This window comes from Ranitomeya imitator, chromosome 4 (genome assembly GCF_032444005.1).
Source record: "Ranitomeya imitator isolate aRanImi1 chromosome 4, aRanImi1.pri, whole genome shotgun sequence".
NCBI classification, from domain to species: domain Eukaryota; kingdom Metazoa; phylum Chordata; class Amphibia; order Anura; family Dendrobatidae; genus Ranitomeya; species Ranitomeya imitator.
Genome location: NC_091285.1, coordinates 423,083,124 through 423,108,829, shown reverse-complemented (window position 1 = coordinate 423,108,829; position 25,706 = coordinate 423,083,124). Strand labels below are relative to the sequence as shown.

The 25,706-nt window shown below is 47.3% G+C and overlaps 1 protein-coding gene across 2 annotated transcripts in view; it reads right to left on the bottom strand.

Annotated features, from left to right (window-relative positions):
• PPP6R2 (protein phosphatase 6 regulatory subunit 2) overlaps positions 1–24,943 on the bottom strand; it is a 165,320-nt gene extending 140,377 nt beyond the window's left edge. Inside the window, exon 1 of one of the 2 annotated variants that reach the window (XM_069765465.1) lies at positions 24,706–24,943. The gene's annotated coding sequence lies outside the window, so the exon portion shown is untranslated. Of the gene's footprint in view, positions 1–24,510 lie in introns of both variants that reach the window. The other variant, XM_069765464.1, reaches the window with a different exon arrangement.
• Positions 24,944–25,706: the final 763 nt, after the last annotated feature.

Below are 25,706 nucleotides of genomic sequence, written 5' to 3'. Positions count from 1 at the left end.
TGACACCACACACACGGGGCTCACGGGGAGGACAGGTGAGGAGACTGTAGGGGAGAGCTCAGAGGTGGAGGGAGGGGCTGCTATGGGCAGTGTAGGGCCCCTAGGTGAATCCAGCCTGCTGAGTCTAGGGCCCCTGCAGGAAGAGGAACAGGCCATGGGGGGAGGAGGCGTCCCGGGAGAGGAGCCACCAGGTAAGACCCCAGGGCGGGAGTTCCCCACACCCGGGATGTCAGGAGGGCCGGGAAGTCTGCCTGACCCGGCGACTTGGTCAGGAGCCGGGGGGAAGCAGGCGCTACCCATGGACACAGTGGTCGTGGCCGCTGTCACCAGGAATGGGAGCGCCGGATCCTTGCAGAGGTCCGACGGCTTCCCCCTCTCTGACCAAGTGGCTGCCGAGTCAGACAGCGGCCAGGAGACAGATCCCGGGGAGCTGACGGTGGATGTGGCGGTGTTGTCCATTCTCGCCACATCGAGTCAGGGATGTCAGGAAGCGCTGGAAGCTGACGCTAGCCTGAAAGCTCTTAAGGAGCAGGCGGCACAGCCTCCCGGGGAGTCAGACCGCGAGCAGGTGGTCTGGGACCAGGGACGGCTGTACCGGGTAACGGTCCAGCAGGGTTCACCGGAGGCGTGGCCCAGGGACCGACAGTTAGAGGCAGCCTCTGAGAGAGAGAGAGAAGGAGGAGGGGGCAGAGACAGCCTCAGAGAGAGAGGGGAGGGGGCAGAGACAGCCTCAGAGAGAGACAGAGGAGGAGGCGGAGACAGCCTCAGAGAGAGAGGGGAGGGGGCAGAGACAGCCTCAGAGAGAGAGGGAGGAGGAGGCAGAGACAGCCTCAGAGAGAGAGAGGAGGGGGCAGAAACAGCCTCAGAGAAAGAAGGAGGAAGGGGCAGAGACAGCCTCAGAGAGAGAGGAGGGGGCGGAGACAGCCTCAGAGAGAGACAGAGGAGGAGGCGGAGACAGCCTCAGGAAGAGAGGGGAGGAGGCAGAGACAGCCTCAGGAAGAGGAGGAGGGGGCAGAGACAGCCTCAGAGAGAGAGAGGAGGAGGCAGAGACAGCCTCAGAGAGAGGAGGAGGGGGCAGAGACAGCCTCAGAGAGAGAAAGGATGAGGCAGAGACAGCCTCAGAGGGAGACAGGGGAGGAGACAGCCTCAGAGAGAGAAAGGAGGAGGCAGGGACAGCCTCAGAGAGAGAAGGAGGAGGGGGCAGAGACAGCCTCAGAGAGAGAAAGGATGAGGCAGAGACAGCCTCAGAGAGAGACAGAGGAGGAGGCGGAGACAGCCTCAGGAAGAGAGGGGAGGAGGCAGAGCCAGCCTCAGAGAGAGACAGGGGAGGAGACAGCCTCAGAGAGAGAAAGGAGGAGGCAGGGACAGCCTCAGAGAGAGAAGGAGGAGGGGGCAGAGACAGCCTCAGAGAGAGAGAGGAGGGGGCAGAGACAGCCTCAGAGAAAGAAGGAGGAGGGGGCAGAGACAGCCTCAGAGAGAGAGAGGAGGGGGCGGAGACAGCCTCGGAGAGAGACAGAGGGGGAGGCAGGGACAGCCTCAGAGAGAGAGAGGAAGAGGCCGAGACAGCCTCAGAGAGAGACAGCGGAGGAGGCGGAGGCAGCCTCAGAGAGAGAGAGGAGGGGGCAGAGACAGCCTCAGAGAAAGAAGGAGGAGGGGGCAGAGACAGCCTCAGAGAGAGAGAGGAGGAGGCCGAGACAGCCTCAGAGAGAGACAGCGGAGGAGGCGGAGGCAGCCTCAGAGAGAGAGAGGAGGGGGCAGAGACAGCCTCAGAGAAAGACGGAGGAGGGGGCAGAGACAGCCTCAGAGAGAGAAAGGAGGAGGCAGGGACAGCCTCAGAGAGAGAAGGAGGAGGGGGCAGAGACAGCCTCAGAGAGAGAGAGGAGGGGGCAGAGACAGCCTCAGAGAAAGAAGGAGGAGGGGGCAGAGACAGCCTCAGAGAGAGAGAGGAGGGGGCGGAGACAGCCTCGGAGAGAGACAGAGGGGGAGGCAGGGACAGCCTCAGAGAGAGAGAGGAGGCCGAGACAGCCTCAGAGAGAGACAGGGGGGGGGAGACAGAGTCAGCCTCAGAGAGAGGAGGGGGCAGAGACAGCCTCAGAGAGAGACAGGGAAGGAGGCAGAGACAGCCTCAGAAAGAGGGGAGAGGCAGAGACAGCCTCAGAGAGAGAGAGAGGAGGGACAGAGTCAGCCTCAGAGAGGAGGAGGCAGGGACAGGCTCAGGGAGAAAGTGGCAGAGACCATGGTAATGCTGATGGGTTGTCCCGGCAAGGAGAAGGTGTGGAAGGGCGCATGGGGGAACACAGGAATGTGATGCCCCCTAGCGCCCTCTAAAGCAGGGAGGTGTGATGAGGGAACAGCCGCCATCTTGGAACAGGCATGCTATCAGATTGACGTGACTCCATTTTGTCTCCTGGACACAGGAGTGCTCCTGGCCCCCACCTTTGCTAATGAATAGAGTTCCTATTAGTATGCTAACGGGCTGAGCTCAGTGTAAACTGTAGACGGTAGTTCAAAGCCCCATGAGGAAACCACGCCACCAGGGGGCTTGGAAATGCTTGGGGGCTTAATTAAAACACGCATGCCAAGTGGCCACTGGATACACATCTATTATGGCAGCCCAGCCAAACCGTCTCCAACATGGAATTGTGAATTATGGACGCATCGTCCGAGGTACAGGCTCATAAAAAATATTCTCATTACCCTAAAGAAATTGTACATCCAACAGTGTGACTCCCGTGACGGTGGAAGGTCTGAAACCCGAGATATAGGGATCAGCCTCCCACAGGGACCGAATGGGTCCAGGTTTGATCCCAGTACGACCGGCAGAACAAACCACAGGCGCTGGTACTGCCCGTGTGCTGATCCGATCATCCTGAGAGAAGTTATCCCATTTATTAGATATTGGAATAAATCTTGCAGGGAGACAGAGGGGGTGGAGATTGCTAAGCCCCCCAGCTGCAGGCAGGGGGGCTCAGCCAGGTACAAGAAGAAGCTGAGGTCACTGGGAGGGTCTCACTCCACAGAAGAAGATGATGATGATGACATCTTAAGGAACAGGGTATGCCAGCCAGAGGGGAGCAAGCACATGCTTTCTGGGGGCTGCCCGGCAACTAAGTTTTTGGACCTGCGGAATGCTATGCCCCCCGGCTTCCACAAGCGACCTTCGACCTGGTAAATTGACCTCCAGCTTTATACCTTTAAGCCTTGTATTATTGTTGTTATATTGTACTCTGACTGTAACTCTTGATATATTGTGATTGTATATTTCTTGTAATTATCTAGTGCGCCCTTAAGGCAATTAAATCATAAATTAATTTTGGGCTGATCCTTTTACTCTGATTGCGAATCTTAGAATACCCAGGGTGGGTAACAGGGCAGTCTCCCCGGCGGCCATTTGCTCTAGGTGCAGTCCCTTTACTGACCTGAGAGACAAAGAGGGCGCCGGAGAGCTGGACCTGTGTAGTGACGTCATGGATTGGTGACGTGGGAGGAAGGGGTAATCCTTCACACTGCATTTCTTCCCGAATTATGGCTCATATCTGCTGGTGTCATTACCCTTTCTTCCTGTAAGTTTAGACTGATGCAGTCGGGGCATAATCTTTTAATTTATGAATCCGGGAGGAGCTGTGTGCATAGGGCACATTCTTTATGCTTGGACCTGTGTGTCCGTTTCTTAGTCAAAAAGGAGAAGGAAATATAGGAGGAATAGATCAGCATATAGGAAGAGGATTTTAACACTCACCTAGTGAAGCTGAAAAGGTACCGGTTCTGGAGGCGGAGTCTTAGGTAGATCATCTTTTACACTCCTCTGCCTGGCTGTGGATCGCTTCTCTGTAGGGAGACCACCACTTTTTGTGCTGCTCCTTGCGCTTCCCTCCTTTCTGGGAGGATGCTGCTCTGCCGCAGGTAGGTGCGCTTCGTCGGCCGGTGAAGCCATACTGAAACACACCGGCTCCGACTGCGCCACCATCTTTTAAAAACTGGCGCCACGTCTTCTGCCTCCTACTTACGGGTTAGACACGTCGCTCTCCTCACGGCGCGGCCGCTACTGTAATGAAAAAGCCAGCTGCTGCAGCGCGCGTCCTCATGGAGCCGGGCGGCCCACCCCGGACCCGGACCATAAATCGGTGGACAGACGAGGGGGGAGGCTGCAAGCAGGGACTCCCACATCGCTGCATCTGGTACCGCAGCCCCTGCTGTTCCCTCGGACACCACACAGGCGGATGCTTTTGGCCCAGGAATCCTCTTACTGCAGGTATCTTGGAATTCCTATAGGAACAGGAAACCTAAACTGAGGAGGAGAGGGGGACCACTTTCTTTTATTCTGTAGGTTTCCTGTTCCTATGGGCGGATCCCCTCGCTCATGTGGGTGCTGTCGTGGTGAACGGTAAAAACCTGTTTTCCTTACCTTTCAGGTTACATCGGGGGCTTATCTACACCATTACAGAATGCTGTAGATAACCCCTGATGCTGCTGGCCTTAGCTCATATACGATTTTCGGGGTGACAGATTCCCTTTAATATATGCATTTCTACAGAATTACCTCCCTTTAATGGTTTGCTTTCACCATTGCTTTTATATTTTAGAAACAACTATGCTTTGTGAACCTACTCAGATCTTCATAAATTCCTAATTTGCCACTTCACAGCTGATGCCTTTAGAGTTCCACAAGCAGAACCTTTTAAAAATGCATCTTAAGTCCTCCCTCTCATAGCAAATCGAACCGATTTTATTCAAAGCTCCTAGTTACTTAGAAGATCAATACACGTAAACATCCACAGTATGGAAAGTCTATCAAAAGTTCCCTTGAACTTCCCCTTCCTACTGAGCCACAGAGTACCGGGGGGCTTTCTGCAACATGTGCCACCTTATGAGCAGTTTTATGGGTTTATTCCCACCCTAAAACTATAGCAGCTCAATTATATTGTATCAGATCAAGCATATCGACTTTTTTATTTTATTTATTGTTTATTTTTTACATGAAAAAGTATGTTGGGCTCCATCCGATGTAGAGCGAAGTCGCTCAGCTGTAGCACATTTCTACATATAACTATACCCCATAGAAGTCTCTGTATTACCCAGGACTCATTCACACTTTCCTATAACAGATTCAAATTAATTCTGTTAGTTTCCACTTTTTATGTGGAAGACATTTTTTCTCTTTAATACACAAGAGAGTCCAATGGATTCATAAGTATGCCACTTAAACCTGTAGGAGTCAGTAGATTGCAAAGATATGTAACATGTGTTTTTAAAAACACAGTTCTCATGTTAGTTCTGTGTTTTTATTATTTGCATTTTGGCAATATGACAAAGAAAAAAAAAAACAGAACATATTACAAAAATGGACAACTCCTAGCAAAATATATACAGCATATAAAGATTAAAAAAAAAACAATATGACAATGACAGAACCGAAAAGAAAAAAATGCATGGGGCTTTACTGCAAATTGGTGCAGTTTGAATGCAGAAGCCAAATTATAGACCACGGTGAAACCCCCATGTCTGATTATTCTGAGAAAGAACACCACTTCCCATAAGGCCCCATTTAGACGTCCGTGTTGAATGTACAAGTTCTATCCATATTTTTAATGGATACCGCACCTACCGCTTATAACCCATGATGCTAGGCACATGTCTGTTTTTTTTTTCTACATGCACCGAGAGTCAGTGAAAAACTCACGGAGACATGTCCTTTTTTTCCAATATCAAGTCTATGAGCCCATGAAAAACAAGTACAGTACACAGATGACATCCCCAAGTCCCAAAACAACACAAAGTCCCGGTGTCACGAGGTTACCGTGCCAGAGAGGAGCCAGAAGACCACAGCGTCTGATTGCTGCTACTCATGCACTGAATAGAAGCACTTCACCTTTTTAAACTATGTAAATTTCTTTTGGAAGTACAGGGATTAATCTGCCATGTTGCCAATGCTCTCAGCTGAGCACAGTTAGCCACACATAACCCCTATATAATCTGGGCCCTGACTGACACACATCGTCAGAGATAGCTTATGCTGCATAGCTGGGAGGATAGTAGTTGGTAGCTATTAGAGTAGGTGTTTGGTGGATTTATCTGTGACTATTACTTGGATTTGAGAGTGTGATTTCTTCTCCTATTTTGGTTTTACCCTATCCTTCACTTCTCGCTGCATTCCTCTGTTATATGTGAATGTTTATTTGTATACCTGGTATTTTTCGTTTCCCCTGTTCGTGTTACCTTGTTCGTCTGGTTGGTTTACTATGGTGCACTGCTACTTCCCTCTTCCCTGGGTGGGGGGAGTTTACAGACGGAGGGCGGATTCAGGAGATAAGGCAAGGTATGTGGCCCAGGATTCTTCACCTTCAGAAGTAACCTGGGGAACAGGGTGAACTAGGGTGCCTCCCTAGAGTTAGGGACAGGGAAGGAGCCCCAGGTCACCCGATAACAGTCGTGACACACGGCCTATGATAATTGGGTACAATAAATCCTGGACCACACCAACCATATGGGACTCAGTACCTCGGGCCATCTCAATGACAACTCTGGCCACCGGATGGTCTTTAGTTTGCCCGTGAAGCAGCGAATTCCCACCTTCTTCCCAGGGATCAATTGGAGAGGGAGAAGCTTGGGGCCCTTGAGGGGTGGACAGTCCACACTGCAAGCTAGATTTGCATAGAATGAACACTGGCGTCCCATGCTACAGTCCACTTGCTTGGTTGTCAGGGGATTATGGGCAGCTTCAGTTGTGCTCCAAAGTTTACATACTCCATCAGACGTTTTGCTTTCTTAGCATTTTTACAGAGAATATGAGTGATAACACCAAAAAATTTTCTCCACTCATGGTTAGTGGTTGGGTGAAGCCATTTATTGTTAAAACTACCGTGTTTTCTCTTTTTAAATCATAATGACACCCCAAAACATCCAAATGACCCAAATGATACCAAATATGTGTATGTTTGATTTTATTTTTATTGTTTTATTTTGAATAGGGCGAAAGGGGGGTGATTTGAACATATATATATATATATATATACACATATACACACACCATATATATATATATATATATATATATATATATATATATATATATATATATATATATAAAAAATTTTTTTTTTACTTTTGGCATACTTCAATAGAAGCTGCTACAACCTGATCGGCTCTGCTACATAGAGGTGATGATCAGATCGCCTATATATAGCAGATTTACTCAACTGCTATGAGCGCCGACCACTGGGTGGCGTTCACAGCAAGCCAGCACTGACAACCATAGAGGTCTCCATGAGACCCCAGGCTGTCATGCTAACACACCGGTTACTCGTGATCAAGTGCGGGGGTTACCGGTGTGCGTATTTCTGGCTAGATAGCCGGAAGCGCTTGTTAAATGCCTCTGTCAGAGCTTGACAGTTGCATTTAACTGGTTAATAGCCGCGGATGGATCACGATTCCACCCGCAGCTATTGCTGGCCCGATGTCGGAAAGGGGTTTATTTACTATTTTTGTGCACTTAAGAGTTTCCTTAGGTGTTAATTTAGATTTTCTAATAAATGCATTTTAGCCCCTTATTATTATTTATACCTTCCTAGCATTTAAAGGGAACCTGTCAGCAGTTTTGGCCGATATAAGATACGGCCACTGCCTTTCAGGGCTTATCTACAGCATTCTATAATGCTTTAGATAAGCCCCGGGTCTGACCTGAAAGATAAAAAAAATAAGTTTTATTATGCTCACCGAGGGGGGTCGGTCCGGTCTGGTCCGATGGTCCCCGGCATCGCGCCCCTGCGTAGACTTAATAATCTGCAGTAAAGGGCAGAGCAAAGTACTGCAATGCGCAGACGCCGGGCCTCTCTGACCTTTCCCAGCACCTGCGCACTGAAGTACTTTACTCTGCCCTCAATAGGGCAGATAAGTACACCTGCACAGTAGCGCTTTATGCCGGGGAGCAATGAAGCAACAGGATGGCGGCATCACAAGAAGATGGGAGGCACCGGACCCGGACCCCTCCCCCCCACCAGGTAAGTATAATAAAACTTATTTTTCTTATCTTTCATGTTGGACCGGGGGATTATCTACAGAATTATAGAATGCTGTAGGCAAGCCCTGAAAGGCAGTGGACGCATCTTATATCGGCCAAAACTGCTGACAGGTTCGCTTTAAGTACCTTATAAACACCGTTAGCAAGAACAAACCCGGCTTTCCTGGCCTAACAGGAAAACAAAAAATATAACCTATGGCACAGTCCTTGTTGCTAGGGGAATCTGCCTGCTTCAGGAACAAACACTAAAACATTCAGCTTTCCTTAACATGAAACCACAGCTCCAAACCCACCCCCACTCTGAATGCTCTCTAGAAGGCTGAGTATTTTTCCTCTGTACTCCTCCTACTCTACATATGTTCAATCAACTTAGCACTAAACATGTCTGATTAACCCTTTACAGAACTTTATGGGGTGGTGCATTTTCCTAGGTTGATATCACTGAAGCGAACACCATAAATGAAATGTATCTACCCTCCAGTACTTTTGCCATATGTAAAGGATGTTTGTTTCGGAAACCTGTATTGTTAGCATGTGTTTTCTGGTGTTTTTTGAGGTGTCACCTACGGTACTTTTTGCTTTTTTATTTATATGTATGTGTTTTAACAATTTATTAATAAATATTGTTTTTATTATTATTTTAGGATCTCTTCCTTGTCTCACACATATGTATATGTGAGATTTAGTTGTTGCATTGATGTGAAGTACCCTGGATTTAGTGGGATATAGGATACAAGGCAAATCTTTTCCATAGGAAACTGTAAATGGTCTGATAAATTATTAATAGCTGCTGTAAAAAAAAGGATTGCACACGGATGACAAGTGAGAAAAAAATCAGTGTTTTCTGGATGAAACTGACAATTTTTTATACAGTTGTGCAAAATTGGCCTCAGGGAGATGCAGTTTCTTTCTGCTGCCTACACTGATACATTATGGCTAATGGATTTGCATGCTAAAACAGTATTACCGAGACGGAATTCAATGGAATGAAGAATTTCTGCTCTGAGAAATATTACATTTGTTACACATTTATAGCCTAACGACACAAAAAATCAGTTTCTTCTCCAACAAAAGTAAGTAGAGGTCTTTTAGTCAAAGTATAATAGAAAGCCTAAACATGCTTTTAAATGTATTATAGCATGAGAAAATTATTCCAGTCACAGAAAGTGATGGGATATCACAAATTATCCTAAATTCTCATGATCAGTGGGGTTCTCAGCAGTTGGATCCCAACCAATCACATCAGACCTAAAAAAAAATGCTGTAGAAAAAAACTACATATAGCCTCAAAGGCGGTGTCTGGTCATACAATACTGGAAGAATTCTCTTTGAGATAGGTGATCATTATGAGAATGAAATAGCACTGCGCAGCTCCATTCAATATATAACAGCTGCTGCTGATTGCTGAAGAACAGATTTGGAGCTGTTATGTAATACCAAGCAGGCTGTTATAACAGCTGATCAGTGGAGAAGCAGATACTCAGATTCCCATCGATCTGGTATTGATGGCCTATCCATCTCCACATATTCATATGGTCAAAGTCATGTCCTAACGTGAAAAGTCTGTGTGTTAACAAATGGCTCTAAGTCCTCATCTGTGTGGAAAGACTTGAATAAGTGTAGATCACCCATCAGTAATTCCTATTCATCTTAAAGGGGTCTTGTTAGGCTTTGTGACTTGTGTGTCCTGTACTATAATGATGCCCTTTTCTCCCCAGTGCGATCAGGTGATTGAATATATGTGATCTGCTTACTTGTCTTCACATGCTCTCTAGACATGGTTGTTTTTTCTCAATAGTAGTGTATTAAGAGAAGCTGGGTAAAACTACTTAGCATGTGACTGCTGGTATGCATATCGCATTTACATCTGACCCATACAGGGGATAGAGGGGAATTGTAGAAGTCTGCGCATCACACACGGATAAAAGGGACTGCAGACATTTGTCCTAGGTCCAAACAACCCCTATAAAGGGGTTCTGTGTTCTCAAAGTGATGGCATGTAACTAGAATATGCCATTGCTAAATAATCCGGGACTGTCCAAATTCAAAGATGCCTTTCAATTCAGATACCGGTTGTGAAACAGCGCTGGTGTAGTGTTTTTTTTTTCCACTTTTAGTGGCCTTTTTTAGAAGAGATGATATTCAGTGCACAAGTGTTTGTAGGAATTCTCATTCCTGATTATCTGCTGGTGTAAACTTGTTGGCAATCGCCTGTAGAATGTCAGCCCGCAAGGGCAGGGTCCTCGCCCCTCTGTATCAGTCTGTAATTGTTAGTTTTCTTACTGTAAGTGATATCTGTAATTTGTATGTAACTCCTTCTCATGTACAGCACCATGGATTCAACGGTGCAATATAAATAAATAATAATCACCTGTTTAATCGGGTGATCTGCTCACCGGCCTATATAAACAAGCCCAAAAAAACCATGCTAAATGACTTGTATATTCAATAAGCAACCATTACTGGCCTAAAATAGGCCAATGGAAATAGACCATTAAACCTCCCTGCACAGCAAAACATCAGGTCACCAGATTATGCAGGCAAGTTCAGCCAACTCAATTCACAGCACTGAAAACAATGACACTGCAGGAACATATATGGGTTCCGGAGGTCAGAGGCCCCTACCCCCCACCCCCCCACCCCCCCATTATGAAGTGAGGCCATATTTTAGTGATATTCCATCACTTTAGAGAATGCAATTACTGTGCGAACTACTAAGTGAGCGGCGGGTCAGTAGGTGAACTACTAGCGAATGGCGGGTCAGTAGGTAAACTACTAGCGAGCGGCGGGTCAGTAGGTGAACTACTAGCGAGCGGCGGGTCAGTAGGTGAACTACTTGTGAGTGGTGGGTCAGTAGGTGAGCTACTAAAGAGCGCTGGGTCAGTAGGTGAGCTACTAGCAAGAGGTGGGTCAGTAGGTGAACTACTTGTGAGTGATGGGTCAGTAGGTGAGCTACTAGAGAGCGCTGGGTCAGTAGGTGAACTACTAAGTGACCGGCGGGTCAGTAGGTGAACGTGAACTACTAGTGAGCGGCGGGTCAGTAGGTGAACTACTAGCGAGCGGCGGGTCAGTAGGTGAACTACTAGCGAGCGAGCGGGTCAGTAGGTGAACTTCTAGCGAGCAGCGGGTCAGTAGGTGAACTACTAAAGAGCACTGGGTCAGTAGGTGAACTACTAGCGAGCGGCGGGTCAGTAGGTGAACTACTAGCGAGCGGCTCGGTCAGTAGGTGAACTACTAGCGAGCGGCTCGGTCAGTAGGTGAACTACTAGCGAGCGGCTGGGTCAGTAGGTGAACTACTAAAGAGCGCTGGGTCAGTAGGTGAACTACTAGCGAGAGGTGGGTCAGTAGGCACACCACCAGAGAGGGGCGGCTCAGTAGGTGCACCACTAGTGTATACACACAGCTGTCACTCCCTAGAACAAGTCAGCAAATAGGTATTAAGCAGGCTAACATGTGCACTAGTAGCGAGTGATAGACCAGTAAAGCGGATAGTCTACACATCCCTGTAAAAATGCTGTATTTTCAGGTAAAATATTTAGGTAACATAAAATTATACTAACAAGAATAATTTCACAACTTTTTCCACCTTTGATGACATTAATAATCTTTACAATTTAACTCAAAAATAAGTTTAAAGGGAATCTATCAACGGAAAAGACATTATTAACCTGCAGCTTTGGGGCTAATCTACAGGTTAACAGCGTTATGCTATTGGGAGAAAATGAACTTTATTCCCCCAGAAGTGTTCGTCTTCCAGTCACGGGAGGCTGCGCCGATGCAGGTTCAGTCACCGCTCTGAGTATATAGAGCAGGTGCTATAACCGCGCCTCTGGCCATGACTAACTGTGGCCCTAATGCTGAGCCAGTGTTATATACAGTGACTGAACGCCAAACACTGCCGGAAGGAATAAAGTTCATTATCTCCCAACAGCATTTGGCAAAGTACGGGCTTGGGCAGGTTAACCCCTTCACCCCAAAAGCTTTTTTTAGTTTTTTTGTTTTTCGCTCCCCTTCTTCCCAGAGTCATAACTTTTTTATTTTTCCGTCAATACGGCCATGTGGGGGCTTATTTTTGCAGGACGAGTTGTACTTTTGAACCATAGAATTGGTTTTACCATGTCATGTAACAGAAAACAGGAAATAAATTCCAAGTGCGATGAAATGGCAAACAAAGTGCAATCTCACACTTGTTTTTTGCTAGGTTCACTAAATGCTAAAACTGCCATTATGATTTTCCAGGTCATTACGAGTTCATAGACACCAAACATGTCTAGGTTCCCTTTTATCTAAGAGGTGAAAAAAATTCCAAACTTTGCCAAAAAAAAAAAAATAAAACAAATTTGCGCAATTTTCCAATAACGGTAACGTCTCCATTTTTCATGAGGGCTTATTTTTAGAATGCCGAGCTGACGTTTTTAACCCCTTTACCCTCAAGGGTGGTTTGCACGTTAATGACTGGACCAATTTTAAAAATTCTGACCACTGTCCCTTTATGAGGTTATAACTCTGGAACGCTTCAACGGATCCTGATGATTCTGACATTGTTTTCTAGAGACATATTGTACTTCATGATAGTGGTAAAATTTATTTGATATTACCTGCATTTATTTGTGAAAAAAAACAGAAAATTTTGAAAATGTCACAATTTTCCAACTTTGAATTTTTATGCCCTTAACCCCTTCATGACCCAGACAATTTTGACCTTAATGACCTGGCCGTTTTTTGCAATTCTGACCAGTGTCCCTTTATGAGGTAACTCAGGAATGCTTTAACGGATCCTAGCGGTAGCGGTTCTGAGATTGTTTATTTCGTGACATATTGGGCTTCATGTTAGTGGTAAATTTAGGTAGATAATTTTTGCGTTTATTTGTGAAAAAAATGGAAATTTGGCTAAAATTTTGAAAATTTCGCAATTTTCAAATTTTTAATTTTTATTCCGTTAAACGAGAAAGTTATGTGACACAAAATAGTTAATAAATAACATTACCCACATGTCTACTTTACATCAGCACAATTTTGGAAACAAATTTTTTTTTTGCTAGGAAGTTAAGGGTTAAAATTTGACCAGCGATTTCTCATTTTTACAACGAAATTTACAAAACCATTTTTTTAGGGACCACCTCACATTTGAAGTCAGTTTGAGGGGTCTATATGACTGAAAATACCCAAAAGTGACACCATTCCAAAAACTGCACCCCTCAAGGTACTCAAAACCACATTCAAGAAGTTTATTAACCCTTCAGGTGCTTCACAGCAGCAGAAGCTACATGGAAGGAAAAAATGAACATTTAACTTTTTAGTCACAAAAATGATCTTTTAGCAACAATTTTTTTTATTTTCCCAAGGATAAAAAGAGAAACTGGACGCCAAAAGTTATTGGAGACAAGAGAAGAAATGATCCAGCTGAAGGCAGAGGCGATTCAAGCTTTGTGAAACTTTATTGGACAACTAAAACAATATAGCGTTCTTCAAAAAAAATCTATATATAGCGAACAACTAGGCACACCACTGAGGATGATCAACACGTTTCAACTATGAAATCTTACTCATGAGTAAGACTTCATAGTTGAAACACGTTGATTGGTCTGCAGGCATCACGTTGCATTTGCAGAGCCCCTGATGTACCTAAACAGTAGAAACCCACACACAAGTGACTCCATATTGGAAACTAGACCCCGCAAGGAACTTATCTAGATGTGTTGTGAGAACTTTGAACCCCCAAGTGTTTCACTACAGTTTATAACGCAGAGCCGTGAAAATAAAAAATCATTTTATTTCCCACAAAAATGATTTTTTAGCCAAATTTTTATTTTCCCAAGGGTAACAAGAGAAATTGGTCCCCAAAAGTTGTTGTCCAATGGGTCCTGAGTACGCTGATACCCCATATGTTGGGGTAAACCCGTTTGGGCGCACGGGAGAGCTCAGTAGGGAAGGAGCACTGTTTTACTTTTTCAATGCAAAATTGGCTGGAATTGAGATCAGACGCCATGTCGCGTTTGGAGAGCCCTGATGTGCCTAAACAGTGGAAACCCCCCAATTCTAACTGAAACACACCCCTAACCCATAACCCTAACATGCCCCTAACCCTAACCACACCCCTAACCACAACACACTCCTAACCCTAATCACAACCCTAATCATAACCCTAACCAAACCCCTAACCCAAACACGCCCCTAATCCCAACAACACCCCTAACCTTAACACACCCCTAACCCCAACACACCCCTAACCCTAATCCCAACCATAACCCTAACCACACCCCTAACCGACACACCCTAACCCCAACCGTAAATGTAATCCTAACCCTAATTTTAGCCCCAACTCTAACCCTAGCCCCAACCCTAACTTTAGCCCCAACCCTAACAGTAACCCTAACCATATTTGGAAAATGGAAATACATTTTTTTTTATTTTATTATTTTTCCCTAACTAAGGGGGTGATGAAGGGGGGTTTGATTTACTATTTATAGCGAGTTTTTAGCGGATTTTTATGATTGGCAGCCGTCACACACTAAAAGATGCTTTTTATTGCAAAAAAATAGTTTTTGCGTCTCCACATTTTAAGAGCTATAATTTTTCCATATTTTGGCCCACAGACTTACGTGAGGTCTTGGTTTTTGCAGGACAAGTTGACGCTTTTATTGGTACTATTTTCGGGCATGTGACATTTTTTGATCGCTATTTATTCCGATTTTTGCAAGGAAGAATGACCAAAAACCAGCTATTCATGAATTTCTTCTGGGGGGGGGGGGGGGAGGGGGTTATACCGTTCCACGTTTGGTAAAATTGATAAAGCAGCTTTATTCTTCGGGTCAGTACAATTACAGCTATACCTCATTTATATAATTTTTTGGGCGCTTTTATACAATAAAAACTTTTATATAAAAAATAATTATTTTGGCATCGCTTTATTCTCAGGACTATAACTTTTTTATTTTTTGCGGATGATGCAGTATGGCGGCTTCTTTTTTTGTGGGACAAGATGACGTTTTCAGTGGTACCATGTTTATTTATATCCGTCTTTTTGATCGCGTGTTATTCCACTTTTTGTTCGGCGGTATGATAAAGCGTTATTTTTTGCCTCTTTTTTTACGGTGTTCACTGAAGGGGTTAACTAGTGGGACAGTTTTATAGGTCGAGTCGTTACAGACGCGGCGATACCAAATATGTGTACTTTTGTTTGTTTTTTTATTTCGCTAAAGAAATGTATTTATTGGAACAATATTTTTTTTTCTTTATTTAGGAATTTATTTATTTTTTTTTTACACATGTAATTTTTTTTTTTTTACTTAAAGTTTTTTTACTTTGTCCCAGTGTGGGACATCACTGTATTATGTCAGATCGCTGATTTGACACTTTGCAAAGCACTGTGTCAGATCAGCGATCTGACAGGCAGTGCAGGAGGCTTGCCGGCGCCTGCTCTCAGCAGGCGCTTGCAAGCCACCTCCCTGCAGGACCCGGAAGGAGCCCTGCGGCCATTTTGGATACGGGGGGCCTGCAGGGAGGAGACGCTCAGAACAACGCAATCACATCCCGTTGTTCCGAGGATCTCAGGGAAGCACGCAGAGACCCCTCCCTGCGCGATGCTTCCCTATGCCGCCGGAATGCTGCGATCATGTTTGATTGCAGTGTTCCGGGGGTTAATGTGCCGGGAGCGGTCCGTGACCGCTCCTGGCACATAGTGCCGGATGTCAGCTATAATAATCAGCTGACACCCGGCGGCGATCGGCCGCGCTCCTACCGTGAGCGTGGCTGATCGCCCATGACGTACTATCCCGTCCCTGGGAATTAAGTCCCAGGTCACCTCGACGGGATAGTACGTCATAAGGCAGAAAGGGGTTAATGATACAATTTTGGTGCAGATACGATCTTTTGATCACCCGTTATTACATTTTAATGCAATGTCGCGGCGACCAAAAAAAAGTAATTCTGGCGTTTAGACTTTTTTTTCTCCCTTCACCGTTTAGCGATCAGGTTAATCTTTTTTTTTTTTTTTTATTGACAGATCGGGCGATTCGGAATGTGGCAATACCAAATATGTGTAGGTTTGATTTTTTTTTTAATTGTTTTATTTTAATTGGGGCGAAAGGGGGGTGATTTGAACTTTTATATATTTTTTTAATATTTTTAAACACCATTTTTTTTTTTTTTTTTTTAATTGCGGCATGCTTCATTAGCCCCATGGGAGGCTAGAAGCATGCACTACTCGATCGCTACATAGAGATGATGCACAGATCACCTCTATGCAGCAGAATTGCAGGCTTGCTATGAGCGCCGACCACCTCTCTACCTCTGGTAAGCTCCGCCCCCTGGTGTTGCCCGTTTTTACAGGTTGGTTACTCTGCATTTCTATGTTTTTCCATAATTGGGCACCAATATTACCGATGTATACTACCTGTTATACATACACTTTCTATGCTTTGTTATTTAGCACAGAATGTTTGACTACCTTTCTATGATGAGTGACCCTGTTATATCTGTGTGTTCTCGCATAACGTCACTTTACCCTTTGTACCTCTTCTTATTAATGTTTTTTCAATAAAAATATATACTTACTTTTACTCCGGACATGCGGCGCGTCTTTTAAGATCGCAACATGTCCGTATACCTTGCGACGATGCTGCGTCGCCGCAAGGTATAACACAGGGCCCTATGGTGGGGTGCGATGATCCCGGATGTGTGCTATGAACACATCCGGCATCATCGCGTCACAGAAGTGGGCGGAGCTTAGCGCAGAGCGGGTTTGCCGCTCCGACCAAACCGCCGGCCATCCTGAAGGTGGACACGTACCCTGATACTTCACTCTGTGCATGGTGCTCTTTTGGAGATGTGCAGTGTTGGCTTTCTGCCAAATACACCTTTTGAAATTATGGCCAAAACGTTCAACCTTAGGACTAGAGATTAGGGAACATGCTTGGATAATGTCTTAGCCGAGCATCTGGGACTGTCTGTGGCTGCATGATTTGCAGCTGTTAGAAGCCTCAACATGTGGGGATTGCCTAACTTCCGCAAATCATGCAGCCACAGTGACTCAAATATGATATACGAGCACTCCCAGCTGCTTGGATAACACTTATCCGAGCACGTTCGCTCATCGCTACTTAGGATTCATTCAGACGTCATTGATTTCATCATTGAACAGGTGTCAATTATTTTTTTCCCCATAAGTTCAGCTCCTGGTTTTGGCAAACACTGATGAAAAATCACTGAAGTCTAAATGAGCCCTTAATCTTATCAGACAATAACATTTCCCCATATTCTTTTACCAGACTATTGGCAAAACATAACCAACCAAAAATGGTTTCCGACTTGCCACCTTACCCCACAGACCAGACATATGAAGAATGCCATAGGTTGTTGTTACATGCAGTACACAACCACTTGCCAGAAATTCCTGCAGCTTTTATTGTTGCTATAGGCCTCTTTGTAGCCTCCCAGACCAATTTTCTTTTTGGCTTTTCATCAATTTCTGAGGGACGTCCAGATCTAGGTAATTTTACTATTGTGCCATGTTTCTCCACTTCTAGATGACTGTTTTCACAGTGTTCCACGGTATATCTATCTAATGCCTTGGATTTTTTTTTGTACCTTTCATGCCTTGGATTTTTTTTGTACCTTTCTGATGACTTTAAAAAATGAGATCCCTTTGCTGTGCTGTAATAAGCTGTTTATGGACCATGGTTTTTCCTGTAAAATGAAACTAATAAAATGTCAGGAAAACCCTGCTAGAACCTCTAAACGTTATACGGGGGTAATCAGAATCGCTGTAAACAATGGCATTAGTGTAATGACTAAGTTAAGGGTTCACTCACACTAGCAAATATCATCCGATGATTCTCTCATGCAAGAGAATCAGATGCTATATGCAAATGACCCTCGGCTCAAATTCTGCTAAGAGAGTGATCAGTGTCATTTTACTGTGATCCAACCTTCTCTTGAATGCGAGAATCAGATCAAAGGTGCACAGAAGATGGGGAACTTGTGTATCACACTACACTAAGATTATATCAGTGCAGTTTGATGTTGTGTGTGCAGTCGGATATATGCTTCCAACCATGCTGCGTTTTTTGTTTTTTTTCTCTCTCATGCTGACTCAGCATGAGGGAAAAAAAAACAAAACAAAAAACATTAGTCGGCACTGCTCCATAAACATTGGAGCGAATGCTATCCGATGAAACAGCACTCATCTGAGATCGGCTGGAGTCACACTTAAGGCCCCTTCACATTAAGCGACGCTGCAGCGATACCGACAACGATCCGGATCGCTGCAGCGTCGCTGTTTGGTCGCTGGAGAGCTGTCACACAGACAGCTCTCCAGCGACCAACGATCCCGAAGTCCCCGGGTAACCAGGGTAAAAAACGGGTTACTAAGCGCAGGGCCGCGCTTAGTAACCCGATGTTTACCCTGGTTACCAGCGTAAAAGTAAAAAAAAACAAACACTACATACTTACCTACCGCTGTCTGTCCCCGGCGCTCTGCTTCTCTGCACTCCTCCTGTACTGGCTGTGAGCACAGCGGCCGGAAAGCAGAGCGGTGACGTCACCGCTCTGCTTTCCGGCTGACCGACGCTCACAGCCAGTACAGGAGGAGTGCAGAGCACAGCGCCGGGGACAGACAGCGGTAGGTAAGTATGTAGTGTTTGTTTTTTTTTTACTTTTACGCTGGTAACCAGGGTAAACATCGGGTTACTAAGTGAGGCCCTGCGCTTAGTTACCCGATGTTTACCCTGGTTACCAGTGAAGACATCACTGGATCGGTGTCACACACGCCGATCCAGCGACGAAATAAAGTTCTGGACTTTGTTCAGCGACCAACGATCTCCCAGCAGGGGCCTGATCGTTGGTCGCTGTCACACATAACGATTTCCTTAACGATATCATTGCTACGTCACAAAAAGCAACGATATCGTTAACGATATCGTTATGTGTGAAGGTACCTTTAGAGTATGAAAAATCGGTCCGAGTCTCCCTGCCGAGAGTCGCATGAGTGTAATGCAAGTGTCATGAAAGTACAATCTGATTTCTCACACCTAGCATCCAATTTACATCCAAATGCAGAGCGATTTTAACATGAGCTTTTACATACAGCAATTCTCTGTCATTTACACATCGTTTTCAAAGGAAATATTCTTCAAAACATACACACGATAGATAGATAGATAGATAGATAGATAGATAGATAGATAGATAGATAAAATCAGAGTGACAGGTTAGATTTTCAGATTATAAGACGCACTTTTATGTTCCCCGAAATTAGGGGGAAAATGGGGGTGCGTCTTATAAAACCGAACACTGTTCTTACTGAGGGATCAATACTGCGGGCCCGGAGCTGGGGGTGTTGCGGTGGTGGTACGGTGGTGGCCGGTAGCCCTGCGGCGTTGACCATTCTTCTTCCGGGGTCCACCGTCTGAGAGATCTATATCTGAGCCTGACTCTACACGATGTCACCAGGAAAATAGCAGCGGATGCCGCGCAGATGGAGATCTCGGCACCAAGATCTCCATCTGCGCATGTGCTGCCCCGACAGTCATTTTCCCGGAGTCCACTACATAGTGAACAGTGCGGGGGCTCTGGGCTTTCACAAAATGACGGTGGAGCACCAGCACTACAGGACACCCGCAGCACCACTCTTGCCTCCTCCAGCAGCGACCTTGGTGCACTGCGGCCTGCACAACCAAAAACCAGCAGCAACCCTTGGGCCCCACTTCACCGCAGCCACCACCACCGGTAAGCAATAAGACGTCTGGATTGTAAGAAGCAGCACCAATTTATTTTTTTTTAAAAAGTTTTTTTTCCTATTTTTCTCCTCAAAATTTGGGCTGCGTCTTATAATTCGGTGCGTCTTATAAACTGAAAACTACGGGGTGTGTGTGTATATATACTAGATGGTGGCCCGTTTCTAGAATATGCATGTCCACGTAGTATATTGCCCAGCCACGTAGTATATTGCACAGCAACGGAGTATACAGCACAGAGCCATGTAGTATACAGACTTAAAAAAAAAATAAACATATACTCACCCTCCGTTGAAGTCCTGGCCCTGTGTGCGGTGCACGCGGCAGCTTCCGGTCCCAGGGTTGGTATGGGCGCAGGACCTGTGATGATGTCGCGGTCACATGACCGTGATGTCATGGCAGGTCTTTCTCTCAGGACCTGTGATGACGTCGCGGTCACATGACTGTGACGTCATGGCAGGTCCTTGTCGCATACCATCCTTGCCACCGGAACCTGCCGCTTGCATGGAGCGGTCACCAGAGCGTCACGAGGAGCGTGAAGGGCGCCGGAATGTGAGTATATGATGATTTTTTATTTTTATTATTTTTAACATTAGATCTTTTTACTATTGAGGCTGCATAGGCAGCATCAATAGTTAAAAAGTTGGTCACACAGGGTTAATAGCAGCGTTAATGGAGTGTGTTACACCGCGGCATAACGCGGTCCATTAGCGCTGCTATTAACCCTGTGTGAGCGCTGACTGGAGGGGAGTACGGAGCCGACACTGACTGCGGGGAGGAAGGAGCGGCCATGTTGCTGCCAGACTGCGCCCATCGCTGATTGGTCGTGGCAATGGTCGTGGGTGTTTTGCCACGACCAATCAGCAACTTGGATTCCATGACAGACAGAGGCCGCGACCAATGAATATCCGTGACAGACAGAAGAACAGACAGAAAGACAGAAGTGACCCTTAGACAATATATATATATATATGTATTACATAGATAGAAGAAAAGCCGGCAGTTCACATGCCATCACTGCAAGAGCAGACAGGACAGAAGAGATGGATTACATACAGTAAATACAAATAGAATAGGTAGATATATGAATAGGTAGATATATAGATGTCTGTGACAAATACAGTTAGTATAGTGTGTGCAGCTTACTGTACATGTATTTAATTAATAAAATATTTTTCGGAAAAAAATGGCGGGGGTTCCAGCGCAATTTTCGTAACCAGCAGAGGGAAAGCCAACGGCTGGGGGCAATGTATAGCCTGGGAAGGGGGTGATACCCATGGAGCTTCCCTGACTGTTAATATCAGCTCACAGCTGTATACTAAGCCTTTACTGGCTATTAAAATGGGGAACCCCCAAAAAAATTGATATGGGGGTCCTCCTATAATTAATAACCAGCAAAAGCTATGCAGACAGCTGTGGGCTGATATTAATAGCCTAGGAAGGGACCATGGATACTGCCCCCACCCCCCAAGGCTACAAACATCAGCTCTCAGCCGCCCCTGAAAAGGCACATCTCTAACATGTGCCAATTCTGGCACTTAGCCTCTCTTTTCCCACTTGCCCTGTAGCAGTGGCAAGTGGGGTGATAGTTGAGGAGTTGATGTCACCGTCAGAGGACATTAAGCCCCGAAGTTAGTAATGGAGAAGCGTCAATAAGACGCCCCCATTAACACCATAGTCACATTGTAAGAAAACACAGACACCCAGGAAAAAGTCCTTTAATTCAAAGAAAGACACAGACTCCTTTAATATTCTTAATTAAACCATACTTACGACCTCGCCTATTCCCCCGATGTCCTCGGCATCTGCATAAGAGATTAAAAAACAAACAAACAATATTCCTCAACTTTCCGCAGAGATGCTTTTAATCCATTTTCCCACAACAGGTCCAGCTGTGCTACATCTAGATGGCACGCTGCATGATGCGATCATGCAGCCTGTCATCCAGCTGACACACTGAGCACAGTGTGTGTGTGAACTGCTACTCGCTGTCTGAGGGAACCGCGAGCATGAGAAAGTTTTCCTGCTCGCAGTGCCGTCAGACAAGCAATAGAAGTTTACGGCCAATGAACTCATTTCACCTATATGATGTCGGTGCGAGCGCCGCGCTGACGTCAGAAAAGTGAAGCGAGTTCATTGGCCGTGAACTTTTTTCTGGGTGTCTGTGTTTTTTTTACAAACTGACTATGGGGTTAGTAATGGGCGCGTCTTATTGACGCCTCTCCATTACTAACCTCAGGGCTACGTGTCACCTAACGGTGACATATACCCCCCCAACTATCACCCCACTGGCCACCGCTACAGGTCAAGTGGGAAGAGCGAGGCTAAGTGCCAGAATTGGCGCATCTTAGAGATGTGCCTTTTCTGGGGCTACTGAGAGCTGATGTTTTAGCCTGGGGGGAGTATTTATGGCCCCTTCCTAGACTATTAATATCAGCCAGCAGCTGTCTGCATAGGCTTTGCTGGTTATTAATTAGTAGATGGTGGCCCGATTCTAACGCATCAGGTATTCTAGAATATGTATGTAGTTTATTTATGAAGATTTCAGAATAATGCAATGAATACACAGGATTCGGCCGGCCGAGCGCGACCAATTAGCGAAGCGTGGTTCAAATCCCGTGCCAATTCGAGGCCGGACTGCGTCTGTCGCTGATTGTTCACGGCCGGCCGCGACCAATCAGTGGAGCCAGGGCCAGCTCCAGGTTTTTGAGGGCCCCGGGCGAAAGAGTCTCACAGCCCACGTAGCATATAACACAGCCCGCGCAGTATACAGCACAGCCCGCGCAGTATACAGCACAGCCCGCGCAGTATACAGCACAGCCCGCGCAGTATACAGCACAGCCCGCGCAGTATACAACACAGCCCGCGCAGTATACAACACAGCCCGCGCAGTATACAACACAGCCCGCGCAGTATACAACACAGCCCGCGCAGTATACAACACAGCCCGCGCAGTATACAACACAGCCCGCGCAGTATACAACACAGCCCGCGCAGTATACAACACAGCCCGCGCAGTATACAACACAGCCCGCGCAGTATACAACACAGCTTACTGGCGACACGCGTTGGGCGTTTGTGCCCGGTGGTACCCCCTATTATTGTTGTCTTCTGTTTATCCTGTCATTATTTCCAGGAATGCTGCCTTGGAAGCCTGATTCACTCTATCAGGTAGTATAGGACGTTTTATCTTGTCCAGCTATCCTCTATAGGGGTCCTTGATACTGGGGTATTGTTGTTTCTTCAGCAGACCCGTTGTATATGGACTCACCAGGTAGCTTACACATATATATAGGGGGGCACTGTGGTTTGACCTTATTTTGGGTCTTGTACTCATTGTTTTAACTTTTTTGTAGTGTTTGTGTGTGGTTTAATAAAATTGTTATATTTTGTGATAATTTTCATGGTGATCCCTTCTTTTTTTGCATGCTACCCTTTTCTCTTGTTCGTTGTACTATGTTTCTGTAGCATGCTTTAGGTGATCCCTGGCGGTGGTGCCTGCCTACACTTTGTTGTGTATACAACACAGCCCGCGCAGTGTACAACACAGCCCGCGCAGTGTACAACACAGCCCGCGCAGTGTACAACACAGCCCGCGCAGTGTACAACACAGCCCGCGCAGTGTACAACACAGCCCGCGCAGTGTACAACACAGCCCGCGCAGTGTACAACACAGCCCGCGCAGTGTACAACACAGCCCGCGCAGTGTACAACACAGCCCGCGCAGTGTACAACACAGCCCGCGCAGTGTACAACACAGCCCGCGCAGTGTACAACACAGCCCGCGCAGTGTACAACACAGCCCGCGCAGTGTACAACACAGCCCGCGCAGTGTACAACACAGCCCGCGCAGTGTACAACACAGCCCACGTAGTATATAGCACAGCCACGTAGTATATAGACAGCCCACGTAGTATATAGCACAGCCCACGTAGTATATAGCAATGTGGGCACCATATCCCTGTTAAAAAAATAATTAAAATAAAAAATAGTTATATACTCACCTTCCGGCAGCCTCCGGATCCAGCCCAGGGCTTTAGCGACGCTCCGTTCCCAGTAATGCCTTGCGGCAATAACCCGTGATCATGTAGCGGTCGCGCGAGACCGCTACGTCATCTGGGGTCATTGCCGCAATGCATTCTTGGGACCAGAGCGTCACAAGGAGCGGGAAAGGCTGACACGGACGCCGGAAGGTGAGAATATGATTTTTTTTACTATTATTTTTAACATTATGTTCTTATTATCGATGCTGCATAGGCAGCATCAATAGTAAAAAGTTGGTCACGCTTACAGGGTTAATGGCAGCGTTAACGGACTGCTAAAACGCTATGTGGGCACTGACTGGAGGGGAGTATGGAGAGGAACTGACTGGAGGGGAGTAGGGAGGGGCCAATTAGCGTCCGGACTGTGCCTGTCGCTGATTGGTCGCGCGCTAATCGATAGCGGCGAGCCAGCACGCGCGCTAATCGAGAGCGGCGAGCCAGCACGCGCGCTAATCGAGAGCGGCGAGCCAGCACGCGCGCTAATCGAGAGCGGCGAGCCAGCACGCGCGCTAATCGAGAGTGGTGGGCACAGACAGGTGTCACACAGGACATCACCTCATAGTTATGTGCAGCGCCCCTGGCACTAGCATACTGCCCACTATGAGGGGCACAACAGTCACTATTTCACGCTTTATGCATTGGAGGAGCCCTCCGCTGACGACCCCATTATGGCGGCGCTGACATAAATACCGTACACTGGAAGGAAGACACATACGGGGAAGCGGCAGCTGCTCGGCCTCGCCGGAACTTTATACCACGGGCTGCAGGTTCCGTGTGCCACAATGCTTCTCCGCAGGCAAAGGGAATGTCCGAGTACGTGTAATGCAGCCGGGTGTGCTTCCCAGGCTGTGGTGAAAGAAGTACAAGGGAAGATCCCCGGGTCACTCAGTACGAGCTCGGTACTACTCACACTGGCCGAGATTCTCTCAGTCACCGGCCGCAAGATGGCGGACACGGGGGAGGCGCCACATCACGGGGGAGAGCGGAGGGGACCACGGAGGGGGCTGTGATCTGAGGAGCTGTCTGTAGGCACCGGCTGCACCCGGGAGAGGCGCACTGGTATCTCTGGCACAGAGCAGAGGGGGTAGAGACTACAACGGAGTTGTTGTTTTTTTTTTTTTTTAGGCAATGATGTCACCGGAAAGGGCGGGGCATTCTTCAGGCCCGTGACGTGAAGACCCGATAGCAGGAAGTTACGTTGTCATGAGGCTGCTGGAGAGGAGGGAATGGGAAATGAGGGGCTGGGGCCGCACCATGGAGCCGTGCGAGGAGAGGACAGAGGGGCCGTACCGTGGAGCCGTGCGAGGAGAGGACAGAGGGGCCGTACCGTGGAGCCGTGCGAGGAGAGGACAGAGGGGCCGTACCGTGGAGCCGTGCGAGGAGAGGACAGAGGGGCCGCACCGTGGAGCCGTGCGAGGAGAGGACAGAGGGGCCGCACCGTGGAGCCGTGCGAGGAGAGGACAGAGGGGCCGCACCGTGGAGCCGTGCGAGGAGAGGACAGAGGGGCCGCACCGTGGAGCCGTGCGAGGAGAGGACAGAGGGGCCGCACCGTGGAGCCGTGCGAGGAGAGGACAGAGGGGCCGCACCGTGGAGCCGTGCGAGGAGAGGACAGAGGGGCCGCACCGTGGAGCCGTGCGAGGAGAGGACAGAGGGGCCGCACCGTGGAGCCGTGCGAGGAGAGGACAGAGGGGCCGCACCGTGGAGCCGTGCGAGGAGAGGACAGAGGGGCCGCACCGTGGAGCCGTGCGAGGAGAGGACAGAGGGGCCGCACCGTGGAGCCGTGCGAGGAGAGGACAGAGGGGCCGCACCGTGGAGCCGTGCGAGGAGAGGACAGAGGGGCCGCACCGTGGAGCCGTGCGAGGAGAGGACAGAGGGGCCGCACCGTGGAGCCGTGCGAGGAGAGGACAGAGG